The 15286-nt window shown below is 46.6% G+C and overlaps 1 protein-coding gene across 1 annotated transcript in view; it reads left to right on the top strand.

Moving 5' to 3' along the window:
* The window catches only part of LOC145510005 (uncharacterized), a 287812-nt gene extending 281243 nt beyond the window's left edge, over positions 1 to 6569 (top strand). The window contains exons 8-10 of the transcript XR_014056613.1: positions 1734 to 1816; positions 3597 to 3678; positions 6294 to 6569. The gene's annotated coding sequence lies outside the window, so the exon portion shown is untranslated. The remainder of the gene's footprint in view (positions 1 to 1733; positions 1817 to 3596; positions 3679 to 6293) is intronic.
* Positions 6570 to 15286: the final 8717 nt, after the last annotated feature.

The raw sequence follows: 15286 nt of genomic DNA, 5'->3' as shown, positions 1-15286 counted from the left end.
GAGCTTACTCAAATTCATGTCCATTGAGTCAGTAGTGCATCCAACTGTCTCATCCTCTGTCATCCCCTTCTCCTCCCACCTTCAATCTTTCCCACCATCAGGGTCTTTTCCAGTGAGTCAGTTCATCGCATCAGGTGGCCAAAGGATTGGAGTTTCGATATCAGTCCTTCCAATGAATATTCAGGACTGATTTCCATTAGGATTGATTGGTTGTTGGTTATTCAGAAGCGTGTTGTTTAGCCTCCATATAAAATAGACAAACCATTAGCCAGACTCATCAAGAAAATAAGATTGACTGGTTGGATCTGCTTGCAGTCCAAGGGACTCTCAAGAGTCTTCTCCAACACCACAGTTCAAAAGCATCAATTCTTCGGCACTCAGCTTTCTTTATAGTCCAACTCTCACATCCATACATGACTACTGGAAAAACCATAGCTTTGACTAGACAGACCTTTGTTGGTAAAGTAATGTCTCTGCTTTTTAATATGCTGTCTAGGTTGGTCATAGCTTTTCTTCCAAGGAGCAAGTGTCTTTTAATTTCATGGCTGCAGTCGCCATCTTGCAGTGATTTTGGAGCCCAAGAAAATAAAGTCTCTCATTGTTTGCATTGTTTCCCCATCTATTTGCTATGAAGTGATGGGACCAGATGCCATGATCTTAGTTTTCTGAATGTTGAGTTTCAAGCCAACTTTTTCACTCTCCTCCTTCACTTTCATCAAGAGGCTCTTTAGTTCTTCTTCTCTTTCTGCCATAAGGGTGGTATCATCTGCGTATCTGAGGTTATTGATATTTCTCCCAGCAATCTTGATTCCAGCTTGTGCTTCATCCAGCCTGGCATTTCACATGATGTACTCTGCATATAAGTTAAATAAGCAAGGTGACAATATGTAGCCTTCGCATACTCCTTTCCAATTTGGAACCAGTCTGTTGTTTCATGTCCAGTTCTAACTGTTGTTTCTTGACCTGCATACATATTGAGTAGGAGCAATCCTGCTTCTACTACTTCCCACCTATAAGAACTTAGAAAAGAGTCCCAACTTCTTTCCACTTCAGTATTATTATCTATTGAAAGAGGATGAGAATGGAACCTATTTAGAGAGATTTTATGGGAATTCATTATAATATACATAGAAAACTTAGCACAGTGCCTATCACAGAGTAAAGCTCAATAGGCATTATTTATTATTATTATTATTAGGCTTCCCTCCTGTTATATGTTGGGCCAAACAAGAATTTTAGGACTAAAGGAACTAAGACGGGCCTGGTTCCCATCTTTGGTGGCCACCACCATCACCCTGGCTCCTCCTACTATAGGGTAGCACAGGTCAGTAGCAGTCAGTCCTCTGCCACCAGTGGCCCTGATCAACCAGCAAGCTCCAGAGATGCACTCCTAGAGCTCACTGCAGCCACAGCTCCTCCCCTCCCCAGGCTCCCAAAACATGGGAGCTTAATAATCAGTCCAACGACCAGGGTCTGCCTTTTCAGAAATGATGCAGTCTGGCCCAGAAAAGACAGCAAGGAAGCCCAGCACAGTTTCTACCCTCAGACCGTCAGCCCAAGTTGTCCTCTCTCCACCTCCTCCGCTTTCTGCCCAAGCTCCAGCCATGACTCCTGCCACTTCATGAGTCCTCTCAAGTCCCCAAAGACCCTATGTGGGGACTCTCCTGGAGTCAAACATTTTGGGGGTGAGTGGGAAAAATTACATTTTCATTCTTCCATGCCTCCTCTTCTAGCAAAAATGAATATCAACTTCGATTTTCCTGGCTCACCCATGTCCCACTGTGGAGAATAAAGTGCTTCTCTCTGCTGTTAGAAGGTAAGCTCTGGTGGGTTATATCCACGTCAGGCTCACTCTCTGGTTTTCCCTCAGTGTTGTGCAGAGTTCAGCTCAGTCATGTCCGACTCTTTACAACCCCATGGACTGCAGCACACCAGGCTTCCCTGTCCATCACCAACTCCTGGAGCTTACTCAAACTCATGTCCATTGAGTCAGTGATGCCATCCAACCATCTCATCCTCTGTGGTCCCCTTCCCCTCCCACCTTCAATCTTTCCCAGCATCAGGGTCTTTTCAAATGAGTCAGTTCTTTGCATCAGGTGGCCAAAGTTGTGCACAAAGGGTCCTTATTCTATGAGTATTTGTAGCAGAAAACCTCCATGGGGGCCAAGACACTCATTACCTGCTTCCCCTACAGCCACCCCCTCACTCCAAGCCACTGGGTTAAAATATTGTCAAGACATGCTGCCAGTGGGTGAGGGCAGACCAGCTTCTGGGTCCCTCAAGCCAGCTTTAAATATGGGGAGAGGGGCCTGCCATCAGTTCCCCTCCCCTTCCTTACCTCAACTTAATGAGCAAATAAGGAAAGAAAATTAAAGCAAAAAAAATTAAACAGCTTTAGCTAAGATCAATAGAATTCTATAAAGCTCTGGGCTGTGGTATTGAGTGAGTCCAGAGTAATCCCCTGCATATTGCATGTTAAGTTAACTTGTAAGAGAAATATGCTCCTTGCTCAGCCTCACACCTTCCCCTCCACTGTGAATGAGGAAGCAGGGAACACAAATTAAAATAATGTTGATTTAGTTTTTAAAGGGAGTGCCCGGGAGCGTTTTCTGCATGGCCAGCTGAAAACCCCAGCCCCAGATGCACGGTGCCTCCCTTTGCACAATACAAAGAGAATATTTGATACCCAGAGCTCAGCCCATGAGTGGATTTTTATTTTGTTTTTGGCTTTTGTTTCCTTTATGCATTCCTTTGGATTTCAAACTTTTAAATGCCAACTCGAAAATTCCTTTTTCTGCAAAAGCTCTCTACTCTACTCCTGCAGTGTTCCCTGGAATCAGTCCTTACCCATAGCCGTATGTGATCTGGACGCTTTGCATATGAGAAACAGGTGGGGAAGCTGACTGCCTATGCATAGGTACAGTATAGGTCACTGTGTCTTTTCATCCACTTGGGTGCCCCCAGTTGATGGAGAGCTCAGAAAATCAGGTCTTCAGGCTTGTTACTGGCAATTCAGCCACCTCCTCAAGTCCTGCTGACACCAGGTTTAAATTCGGACCATGGCAGGCACTAGAAGCCAGTGAGGCCCCTGGGATGATTCCTTGTGAAATGAAGGCGTTCATGGTCAGCCATGGTGAAGAACTGTCAGGGCTTGAAAAGGAGGCTGAGTACTCAGGCAGACTTGTGTCATACCCCTAGCTCCACCACTAATTAGCTGCATACCCCTAATGAAGTTATTTAACCTCTCTAAACCTCAGTCTCCCATCTTTAAAACTGGAGTTGTAACGCTCCTCTTGCAGAATGGCATGAAGATTAAGTTAGATAAAGTGGTCAGGCCACTCAAGATGACTGTTTTCATGCCCTTTGTGCATCCCCGGCTCCACCAGCACCTGCTACACCTACACCCTACTCCCATGATGACCTTCCCACATACCTGCCCCAGCCACTGATGCTTCTAACCTTGAGATCAGAATATCTTCACTTGTTGGCTTATTAAAGGAGTGGTGAGGGGCATGCCCCTCTGCCGATCTCCCTCATAACTAATGAGCCAACCTGGAGTAATTCTCTCAATAACTAGTAACCTCTCCTTCCCCCAGAAATAATGAAGACTGCTGCCCTGTCCTGCCTGTCAACTGCTGCACGCTCTGGGGTGTCGCTTCAAGACCTGGCTTCAGACGTGTAAGTCTCCCACTCATTGAACCATTGACGGCTGTGTCACTGACTCTAGGCCCTTTCTTTGGTCTTGCGACTGGGCAAGTACCAGGCTCATAGGCCTGTGAGGTACAGGCCAACAACTGGCATAGAGGCCAGAAGACTGAGGAAACTCCCATGAGATGTTGGGAAATAAGGATGGAGGATGGGAAGTTGCAGAGGGCCATGCACTAACATGTGGGGCCTAAAAATTGTGGGGGTGCTCTCGGGAAGGCCATCCAGTAGAACATGAAGTCATATTGAATGTAGAGTACTTTAAAACTTTAAAGATATAATCAAAGAGAAGAAGTAAAAATCCATAATCTTGCCAACCAGAAATAGGTACCATTATTGTTTTGGTGTAAGCGTTCTGGATATTTGTTAATTTGCAGAGATAAAAATATTTGTTTAAGCAAAGATGGGACCATCCTGAAACACTTTTGGTGTAACCCGTTTCATTTATTTAACAAAAGATCATTAACATCTTACCATGTCATTCAATGTCCTTCTATTATGTGACTTTTGCTAAGAACTGAATAGTATTCCCTGATTGAACATATCTTCATTTCTTTAACTAGGCTCCTTCTTGAATATTCAGGCTATTTGCAAAGGCTATTCAGGCCTTTTACAAATGAAAGCATGATGAATACCTTAGACATCTGTCTTTGTGACCAGGTTTGAATACTATCTAAAAATGAGTTTCTAGAAGCAAAATTCTGGGTTAAAGATACTGGAAAAGTCTAAAGTCTACCAGAAAAGGAGCTTGAAATAATGACATTGTGAGGAGCAAGATCCAAACAACTTTCATAGCTACCTGAACTCCCTTTCTGACCAAATGAGGCCCCAGGCCTTGGCCCAAGACTGGAACTTGGGAAATAGAGGTGGCCGGAGGGGGAGGCCTCCTCTGAAGTGGCCTGGGGGAGGGGGTGGAGCGATGAATAGAGGCAGAATTAGGTGATGTGCCATCATCACCAGTGGCTGTTTGACCCCAGGCAAGTGTTTTAATCTTCGTGAGGCTCTGGGAACTCAGCAAAGTAAGAATACTAGTATTTTCCCACCCACTTTGGGGGCTTGTTATGAGGATCTAATGAAAGGATATCTGTGAAAATGCTTTGCGAAGAGCAAATGAAACTAGGGAGGAGCTGTGCTATGGGCAACTCGGGAAAATTGAAGTTTTTCCAAACCTCCAGAGACTAGCTTCTCAGTGTGTGGCTTTGAGCTTTTATTTGCAATGATATGAATTCCCAAAACATCAGACACACCCATGGTCAGATGTAAGTACAGAACACACCCGAGCCAAGGGTGCTGGGAATCCTGGCCCCTCTCTATTCAGGGTTATTCACCCTGGACCCGCCTTCCTTCCCCCAGGGCAGTCAGCTGCCTGAGATACAGATTACAGATGCCACATCACCAGCCCCCAAAGCACCAGCCTGGAACCTTTGTCCATCATTCATGTCACCCAGTCATCAGGTAGAAGGAAAAAGGAAAAAGACACAAACCTATTTGCCAATTTATCCAAGTCTGTTGGGGACATTTCCAGATACCCCTTAATTCTGGTCTTGTGAAACTTTCCAGAAAGATGGCTGAGGCTGGCTTTCCTTCCTGCAGTTTGAGCTCTCAATCTGGCACAGTGTCTGCTACCATCTCTCCTCCAGGGCATGTTCTTGTGTCTGGAGGAGTGAGAGGTGCATCACAAGAACCAAGACCAGCCACAGCGAAATACAGCAGCTCTCCCCTGGTCTGCCAGAGCAATAAGCCAAGTTTGCTTGGCTCCAGACAGTCCAGTTTTGCCCACCCACCGGGGGCTTTGGCTGGGGGGAGCGCAGAGCTGGGCTACTGCTGGAGAGAGTGCATTCATTCACAAGTCAGTAGAGGACATTCCCTGGATGTGGGGCCAGAGCTAAGCACTGGTGCAAAGGTGTGAGAGACAACGTCTTCTCAAGGAGTGTATAGAGCTTCTTCCTTATGGAAGAAGAAGCCCTCAGACTCTGGGCCTTTGCACCACATCCACCTCAGCCCCTTCTCCTCACTCTGTCAGCCTTTCTCCTCTGGACCTTTCCAGTCTCAGTGCCCCCAACTGCCAAGGAGTACAGGTTATGTTTTCTAAAATCTCTCACCATGTCCATTCCCCCGAAGCTCCAGAAAGGTCAAGACGTTTCTTCAGTTCAACAGTCACTCAGCTGGAGCATTGGGCAGGGCGACACATGAGATATTAGTTCCCCTCTGGCAAACAACCCCAGACTTGGGGTTCACACACCAGGAAATGCAGCCAGCTTTCCTCGAAGAGATTTTCCTATGATGACAGCTGACTCAGGCCCTTGCAATGAGCTGGGCACTGTTCTCTGGGTTCTGTTGATAGTTATAGAACTTTCCAGTCTCTATACAGTGAATCATGTAATCCTCACAGCATCCCCATGAGGTAGATGTTCTCATCACCCCCATTTTAGAGACAAGCAAATGGAAGTACAGAGAGGTTAAGTAACTTGGTCGAAGTCTCACAGCTCAGATGTGACCCAGTGGGGATCTGAAGCCAGGCTGTCTGGCTCCAGCTTGTGGCTCCTGATCACAATTGTCTAGTGCCTCTCCGTCTTTCTCTTTTATAGGCTGGAAGTGAAGAATGGATCAAGGTGTCAGAAAAGAATTTAGTCATCTCAGCATGTGAACAAATGTGTGTAGCACCAATCTCTGGAATGTAGGGGATATTTGTCACACATTGACGTCAGCTTTCAGTGAACCCAAATTCTATAGACAGCAGTCAAGGTCCCACTTAACAAACTGTTACATATATATTTAGAAATTTGCCAGTCATTTCTATATAATAAATGGAAGCTTCAAGGCTCATGGTTTAGAAGGGAGAGAACTAGCCAGGACAAAAAGCATCATAATGCTGTGTAGATGCTGTGTTTTTTATTTCGTGTCATGAATTTCACAAATATTTACTAAACACCTGTTATGGTCTGTTAGGGGCTGAGGATATAGTGGTCAGAATGGACAAGGTCCCTGTCTTGTGGAAAGCCCCTGCAGTTGGATGGGAAAGTGTCCTCTGGAAAGAATTTCTATTACCTTTTGCTGCACAAATAAGATTCCAAACTTAGTGGCTTTAGATAACAGCAGCCATTATTTGCTCATATTCTGTAACTTGGAGAGGCTCAGAGGGGATGGCTTAACTCTGTGGCATGTGTGTCTGCTGGAGTCTCTTAGGCTGCTGTATTCACCAGGGGAAATGTCTGTGAAGGTGTCTCCCACAGGTCTGGAATTAGTGCTGGCTGCAAGCTACTGTGCCTCGGGTTTCTCTCTCCCTCTGGTAGTCTATACCGGCTTCCTTACCAAATGGTAGCTGGTTTCCAAGAGGGAAGTCCTAAGAGGATGAGCCCCATTGTGCAAGGCTCTCTCCTTGCATCCAGCTTGCTCATATCTCATTGACCAAGCAACTCACAAGGCTCAGCCCAGAGTCCATAGGAGAGGGGACCACACAGGGAGGCATGGTTCATGGGGGGCCAGTGGTGGTAAAGTCTACCACAGAAGGCCTCACAGGCTGTCTGAACCCACCAACAGCCTCTCCCAGGTAACTGAATCTGGCTGTGTTCCTGGCTCCCACCCTCCTTGTGAAAATTCCAGCCTGGGGACTGACACTAGAGAGAAGCTTCTGAGCCAGTGGGGAAGGGCCAGGAACCTCTTTCCATCATATCAGAAATGTACCTTCTGTATCATCACCTCTGTGGATCACTTTAAAGATACACCCGCAGGGTGCCCATCTCAAAAATGATCGCACCCTCCGCCATCTCTCTCTCCATTATAGCTGCATCCTTTGGAGAATACATTCATGTTTGAGTGGAATAGAGACATCTTTAGTTACCAAACCCGAGCCCAGCTATGTGTGATTTGGTTCATAACACATAATTGTAACAGGATCTGTCTGGACCCCTGTTAGCCTGGAGGAGAGCTTAAGGGCAGTTCAAACAGAATTAATCAAATGGTTGGAGCAAAGTCGCAGAGTACAGAGAACAGCTTCCCTGTGGGCTGGTCACAGACATGCTCTGAAGGCAAGTCCTTGGTAGATGGCAGGAAGCAGAGGTCGCAGGGCCCTGGGTGGGCCAGTGAGGACCAGAGGGTGGGCTGACTGCAGGGATTGGGATGAGGGTGGCTGAGGCACACCCCCATTAAACATCTCCTCCATCACTTTCCCTTTCCTCAGTTTCCCCTAATCCCAGTGATTTTTCTAGTGGGGTACAGGCAGGAATGGGGATCCCTGGAAGCTCAGTCATAAAGAATCCACCTGCCAAGGCAGGAGACCCGAGTTCAATCCCTGGATCAGGAAGATCCCCTGGAGAAGGAAATGGCACCCCACTCCAGTCTTCTTGCCTGGAAAATTTCATGGACAGAGGAGGCTGGCAGGCTACAGTCCATGGGTTTGAAAGAGTCAGTCACGACTTAGTGACTAAACCACCACCACCACAGGCAGAAACATCTTGCTCTTAATCCCAAATTTCTCCTCTATCTTTTGTCAGTTAGTTCTTTCTTTCCTCACAGGGTCTAGCATTTGGACCTTAAAGCCAAGAAGTTCCCTTTTTCTCTGCCTTCCCCTATCACATTCTTTCCTGAGGGAATGAATACAGAAAGACTAGCCTAATTGAAGGGGGCAGAGGGCCAGAGAAATTATAATGGGGAGAAAATTTTGTTGACATTTCCAAAAATTGTTATCCCATTGTGTAAGAATGCATAACCTAACCATATGCTGAAACTTATATTGGTCTCATCCCTTTGGGTGGGTTCAACCATGATTAACAAACCCTTGTATTGTCTTCTTAAGTTCAAGAACCTCTCCAGGTATTTTTATAGCAAGAGTGGGCTAAGTGGGAGTGACCTGCCTCTTGTAGTCAAGATTCTGGCATCCAAATAGGAAAAATGAGGTAAGTAACTCCCCTTACAAACAGATTTTTCTCTATTGGCAACAGCAGTGTTTGCAGGAGGATAGGAAGTGACATGATCAAAATTGTATTTGGGGAAGATTAATCTGGCAACAATATATTAGGCTGGTCTGGAGGTGAGAGATCTAATAATAATATCTATGGATTATATAGTATCTAATGTGACCCTGTAGTAGACACTTGATGTAGTCATTCCCATTTCATCCTCACACACCTTCAAGGCCATGCACTGTTTTCTGAATTGTGCAGATAAGGAAACTGAAGTCAAAGAAAGCTAGACATGTGTCCCAGAATTTGACTTTACTTCACTGCCAACAGAGTGTTAGCCGCTCTGTCATGTCCGACTCTTTGCGACCCCATGGGCTGTAGCCCACCAGGCTCCTCTGTCCATGGAATTCTCCAGGCAAGAGTACTGGAGTGGGTTGCCATGCCCTTCTCCTGGGGATCTTCCTGACCCAGGAATCGAACCCAGACCTCCTGCATTGCAGGCAGATTCTTTACCATCTGAACCACCAGGGAACCCCTGCCCCACAGTTTAACTGCAAATAAGTGGTAGAGTCAAGATCAAATTTAGATCCATGTGGCTTGAAAGCTCCCTTGTCTCTCTGTTCAAAGACACTATGATAGCATAGGTGAAAAATGATGACAGCCAGAACTAGGGCATTGAGAAGGGTACAGTGAAGAGCACAGTGGGACAGAAGACCTGGGTCAGAGGAATCCAACAGGCTCAGTATCAACTTGAAATCAGATTGAGCCGAGGCATCTCTGAGACCTTCTGCCTGGACCACTGACCACAGACATTGAAACTGCATTGGCCCTGGAGTCCGGAGACAGCTTCTCAAGGAGGCAGACAGGCTAGGAGGAACAAATTCAATTGGGTTTTCCTGGTGATAACTTGGTTCTGTTTCAGAAAAACTGATAAATCCTACACATTTAATAGGCCAGGAACGAAGGGTAATTATTTACTAATTATCCTTTATTTTAAATCCATCTCTTCATTTGTGTATGCCTGCTACGCTAATTCCCTTCGGTTGTGTCTGACTGTTTGTGACCCCCGTGGAGTGTAGCCTGCCAGACTTTCCTCTGTCCATGGGATTCTCCAGGCAAGAGTACTGGAGTGGGTTGCCATTTTCTTCTCCAGAGACATTTGTGTATTCTCTTATTCAAATAATCAGGGTGGAGTAGGGGTGCATGGCATAAACAGAAAGCAGGAAATCCTGGAAAAGACACTGTTACAATTCCATAGTGATGGCAGTGCCCCAGTAACCTGCTAGCCACTGAGGGGGCCAACCCTGCCTCACGCACCTCTTTTGGTTTCCATCACTTACCATCATAGCACCTCTCCCAGGGTAGACATTCAACACGAACTTTGAGATCATGATGTTCACAGGGCCACCCAAGAGACATCAGACTGCCTGGTCCAGACTCTAGATTCATGGATGGGTTACGGGTCACCGAGCAAGTCATTTAATGCCCTGGTGCCTCTGTCTCCTCATTGAAAGGACAGGAGAGGAGTGGGACTTACCGCACTGGGTAAGTAAATTTAGTGATTTATATGTAGAGGACTTAAAGTAATGTATTCTAAAAGTATTAGCTATTATTATTATTATTGTTAAGCACCTGGCTCCCATTAGGATCAACTACCTTATCCCCACCACAGGCTCCTGGGGGTGGTCTCAGGGACCTGTGGGTTACTAGACACAGGACTTTTATTAGACCGAAACTGAAGCCCATTGATGTGAAGAAGCTCATAGTTCTCTGAACAGGCTTGCCTCCAACCTTCTTGGCCTCCCCTCCTATGATGCCCAGAGAAGGCAATGGCACCCCACTCCAGTATTCTTGCCTGGAAACTCCCATGGACTGAGGAGTCTAGTAGGCTGTAGTCCATGGGGTCGCGAAGAGTCAGACATGACTGACCGACTTCACTTTCACTTTTCACTTACATGCATTGGAGAAGGAAATGGCAACCCACTCCAGTGTTCTTGCCTGGAGAATCCCACGGACACTGGAGCCTGGTGGGCTGCCGTCTATGGGGTCACACAGAGTCGGGCACGACTGAAGCGACTTAGCAGCAGCAGCAGCCTATGATGCCGCTCAGCTCTGTGCCTGGACTGAGTCTGTGGTGGTGCCTGAAGCCTCCCACTCTGAGACTGTCTCCATTGTCGCAGGCACCGCCTCTCTTCCCTGGACACCCTCACTGAACCCTGCTTTGATCCTCTCAGTCACATTGAGAAAATCTACTTCAGAGGCTGGAAGCCCAGCCTCTCCAGCCAAGTGGCCCATAAGTGCTTCAGGAAAGTACTCGGGTTTCCCAAGCAGACGAGAAAGGAGGTAAATGGTAGCCCTGGCCGACATTTTTGGAGGGACCCTGGAAGCACCCTGTCTTGCACCCCTGCTGGTCACCTCTCCCCTTTTGAATTTCCTGCCAGGAGCTCTTTGATCTACTTCTGAGAAAGCTATTGTGGCTTGGTCCAGGAAGTTCCATCCTCTCTCTGGTTTCCTACCTCTCCTTCATCAGTCATCCTCCTGCTCATCCCTACTAGCTCAATGTCTTCTTGTCTTTGCTGAGGTCACCCCTCAGGTCACCCATCCTAACTCTTGAAAGCATTTTCTCCGTGGCTCACTTTTGTCCACTCTTGGGCTTGCCTCTCTCATGCTCCTCTGGTCACGTTCATCTGATATGAATACACAGCGTGTGTGTGTGTTAGTCGCTCAGTCATGTCTGACTCTGTAATCCCTTGGACTGTAGCCCACCAGGCTCCTCTGTCCCTGGGATTCTCCCGGCAAGAATACTGGAATGGGTTGCCATTCCCTTCTCCAGGATATCCCAACCCTGGGATCGAACCCAGGTCTCTCGCATTGCAGGTGGATTCTTTACCAACTGAGCCACCAGGGAAGCCTGAACACACAGCACTCATGCCAACTTGAGAGGCTTAACCCTGACCCCAGTGACCTGTTTAGCCTGCATCTTAGTTCATTATTCCTTTTCTGTTTCGAACCTTTGGATCTAGAAGTAGTTATGTTTGCAACAGTAGCCTTTTCCTCTCTCATTGTCTCCCTAAACCCTTTTCTCCAACTGGTGTCCACCTCCTGGTGCTACTGACAGTTTTCTCTCAAGAGTCGTCAGAAAAACCCCAACCTCCAAACCAAATGACTGTTTCCTAATCCTTAATTCTTCAGACCTCTCAGAAGTATGTGTCTGCATTGGACACATACTCCTCCTTCAAAACCTGCTCTTGGTTCCCTGGTGCCTCACTTCTGTGGTTCTCCTGCCTCCCTGAAGGCTCTTTATCTCCATTCTTAGTGGACTAATTCCAAAGCCTGAGACTGTTCCCTTCAGTGATCCCATGTCAGCAACTCTCCAATCTAGAGCAGCCTGCAGGATATTTCCACTTGGCATCTGATGACCAGATCCAACCCAGAAGTCTAAAATGTAGTGATTGGCCCCTGATCAATTGGCTTTCCCATTTTCCATCTGTATTTCTCTCAGTGGTACTGTGGCATTTGAGGAACTCAGCTTGCAATCTGAAATTACCAGTAATCTGAGTCTTCTCTCCGATTTCCAGGTCCCTCAGATGTCAGGGTTCATCCCCGAAGGGTGTCTTTCCATTTCCCCTGCTATCACTGCCATCAGGGCCCCCACATTTTTCCCTGGATCATCACAAACTGACCTCTCCCTTTCCATTCTGCCCCCAGCCCTAGTCAGACTTAAACTCTGTCTTTAGTGGTTATGGAATGATTTCCGGAATTCAAGTCTCATTTCCCTAAGACTGGAAGACAGTGATGGCATCACTTTCATTCACCAGTCCCAGCATGGGGCCATGTCCATAAAAAAAATTGTCATTAGCTATGGCCCAAGACATGTCTTCACAGTAGCTGTGTCCAAGGCAATGATTGTGACTGGTCTGTACCATCTCTTTTTCCCTGGTAGCAATGGTTCTATTACATCAGTCAACTTCTAGACACTCTGACCACCACCAATGATCTTTGCTTACAGTCCTTAGACTCCCTAATCTCTCTTAGCACTATCTTGCTACTTGCTTTAAATGTCTTCTGCTGTAGACTGTGGTCCTTTATTTAGTTATGAGAACTTTTTAAAGGCAGGAACTACATCATTTTTGCCAATACTGAATGGAGAATTGTGTGTGTTAAGAAAGGTGATAATCTCCAGGGCCAGCACACTAACATTTAAACATTTATGCTCACATTATTTCCCCAGTTATCCCAAAGTTCTCTATGCAAAATGACAGTATCTCACATTTTTCTGAATGTTCCTCTTTGTGTGTGCAGTAGGAAAAACTTAGTTTCCACAGACCAAAGGAAAAAAAAATCCAAGTTGGAAAGATCTTAGTTTTGCTACCATTAGCTTAAAAAAAGACCGATTAAAGACAAATGTGCCCATGAGTCCACAGGAGGTGATTAAGCAGTCACGCTCCTCGCCCTCGGGGAGGTCATTACCTTGAAGAATGAAGCAGCCACTGCAGTTCCTATTAATGGTACATATTGACTATATCTGTTTTCCAAATCCCTTCCCTTAAGGACGGGGCACGTCCCCCAAGGCCACCAAGCTCTGCACAGCCCACCCAACCTCAGTGAAGGTTATGACCTGTAGGCTGCCCTGAAAGGCTGATGCCACCTTGCACTTGTCCTCACAGTGGTAAACAGTGAGGCTCAGTCTGTAGGGATCAAACATACACAGAGGGTAAAAACACAGGTGTCAATGACTTCAAAGAAGATGGCAGACCTCAGGCAAAGAGCCTAGCAAGTACTATTCACTTGAGATGATTCTGAAGACTCAGAAGTATCAGCAGACCAGAGGCAGTGTGGCTGGAAGCAACCTCTGCTCTGATAGCTGGTAGCTGAGGGACTTTGGGTAAAGCATTTGTCCTCAAGTCTCAGTTTCCTCATCTGAAAAACATCCACCTTGCAGGGCTGCTGTAGGGTTGAAATAATGTCAAACAGGATTTCAGTGTGTATTTTGTGCCTGGCACAATTCTAAGCATCTATAGGCGTTAAGCCATTTAATTCTCTCAAAAACCCCTGAAACAAGTAGTATTATGATCCCCATTCTACACTGGAAGGAAATGAGAAGCAGAATAGTGAGCAAATTGCCTAAGGTCACCCAGATGATAACTGATGACTATTCACAAAGCCACTAGCACAGAGGAGCAGCTACTCTAAAAGTTTCGAGTCAGTAGAGGAGACCAGCTTGGAGAGGGTCCAGAGCAGTGACGTGTGTGACACTCCCACGGTCCAGGAACAGAGAGGGCACTGGGCAAAGATCACCCACTGATGTGTCAAATCAAATTTGACTGTCCACCCCCCCTTAATGTGATTGTGTGTGTGCAGGTGTGTGTGTGTGTGTGTGACAGGAATGAGGAGGCTCAGGAATGGGGTGACACCCTCAGTGTATCTTTGGCCCCTCCACAGCTACTGCCCTGGAACCTCTGCCTTCAGACAAGCACAGGTGACAGGAGCCTTAGGGAGAGGTTTGCTTCATCCCTGACTCCCTCTTCTGGCTACTGGTCCTTATCTTCTCCTCCAAACTAGCTCCTGTTTGATCTGGTTATATTTTGGGGATTCAGGTTAGGTCTTCTTGGGGAGGAAAGAGTTCTTCCACTTTATAAAAACTTTAAAAATCACCAGTGAACACATATTCTTCATATAAGGATCATTTAGACCAACCAGGTTTTTAAGAAAAGTTGGAGCCAGTAGTTGGAAGTTAAGAGTTTCTGGGAAAGACCTAAACTTAGTAATGAAATAGAGATCTCCATCCATCTTGGAAAGGAAGTGACTGTTATCTGCACGTGTGCTCAGTCACTAAGTCGTGTCCGACTCTTTGCAGCCCTCTGGACTTAGGAACTAAGATTCAAAGTTGCCTTGATGAGGCCCTGGCTCCCAGGGCGTTTTCAGGTAGGGGGAAGATAAACATGTGGAGAGGAGTGTGAGGCAGGGATGAAACAGGTGCTGGGAAGACCAAGGGTAGGGGTGCTGAAGCCTCATGCAGTGAAAATGCTAGAACACCTGGTTTGGTCAGTTGCTTCCCCAGCAGCCCTGCTAGGAATAATCCTGCAACTGACTTCACTCACCCTAAGACTCTAGAAGTTCTCCACTCAAGCTTTCCTAGGACTGATCCAATTCATGACTCTGCCTCTCTAGGACCCACGCAAGGAATTGAAAGCCTGATATCAGCCTGTAATCTGTATTTTTCACCATCAATGTACTGGGATTTGTACTGGATTCATTGCTATAGGAGAAGGCCATGGCACCCCACTCCAGTACTCTTGCCTGGAAAATTCCATGGACGGAGGAGCCTGGTAGGCTACAGTCCATGGGGTCGCTAAGAGTTAGACATGACTGAGTGACTTCACTTTCACTTTTCCCTTTCATGCACTGGAGAAGGAAATGGCAACACACTCCAGTACTCTTGCCTGGAGAATACCAGGGATGGGGGAGCCTGGTGGGCTGCCATCTATGGGGTCGCACAGAGTTGGACACAACTGAAGCAACTTAGCAGCATTGCTATAGATAAACACAGCCTAAGACACAGTAATAAATAGTCACTGAGGTTTCCCTTCTGGCCAGAGCAACTCTGAGGGGCAGGGGAAGGTGATGAGCTGAAGAGGAAAGGCAGTTTCCTCACTATGAAGGAACCAGGGGTAGATAGG

This window comes from Giraffa tippelskirchi, chromosome 1, assembly GCF_054371585.1.
Source record: "Giraffa tippelskirchi isolate mGirTip1 chromosome 1, T2T-mGirTip1v1.2.pri, whole genome shotgun sequence".
Taxonomy (NCBI): domain Eukaryota; kingdom Metazoa; phylum Chordata; class Mammalia; order Artiodactyla; family Giraffidae; genus Giraffa; species Giraffa tippelskirchi.
The sequence above is the reverse complement of the archived record's forward strand: the minus strand, read 5'-3'. Positions and strand labels throughout refer to the sequence as shown.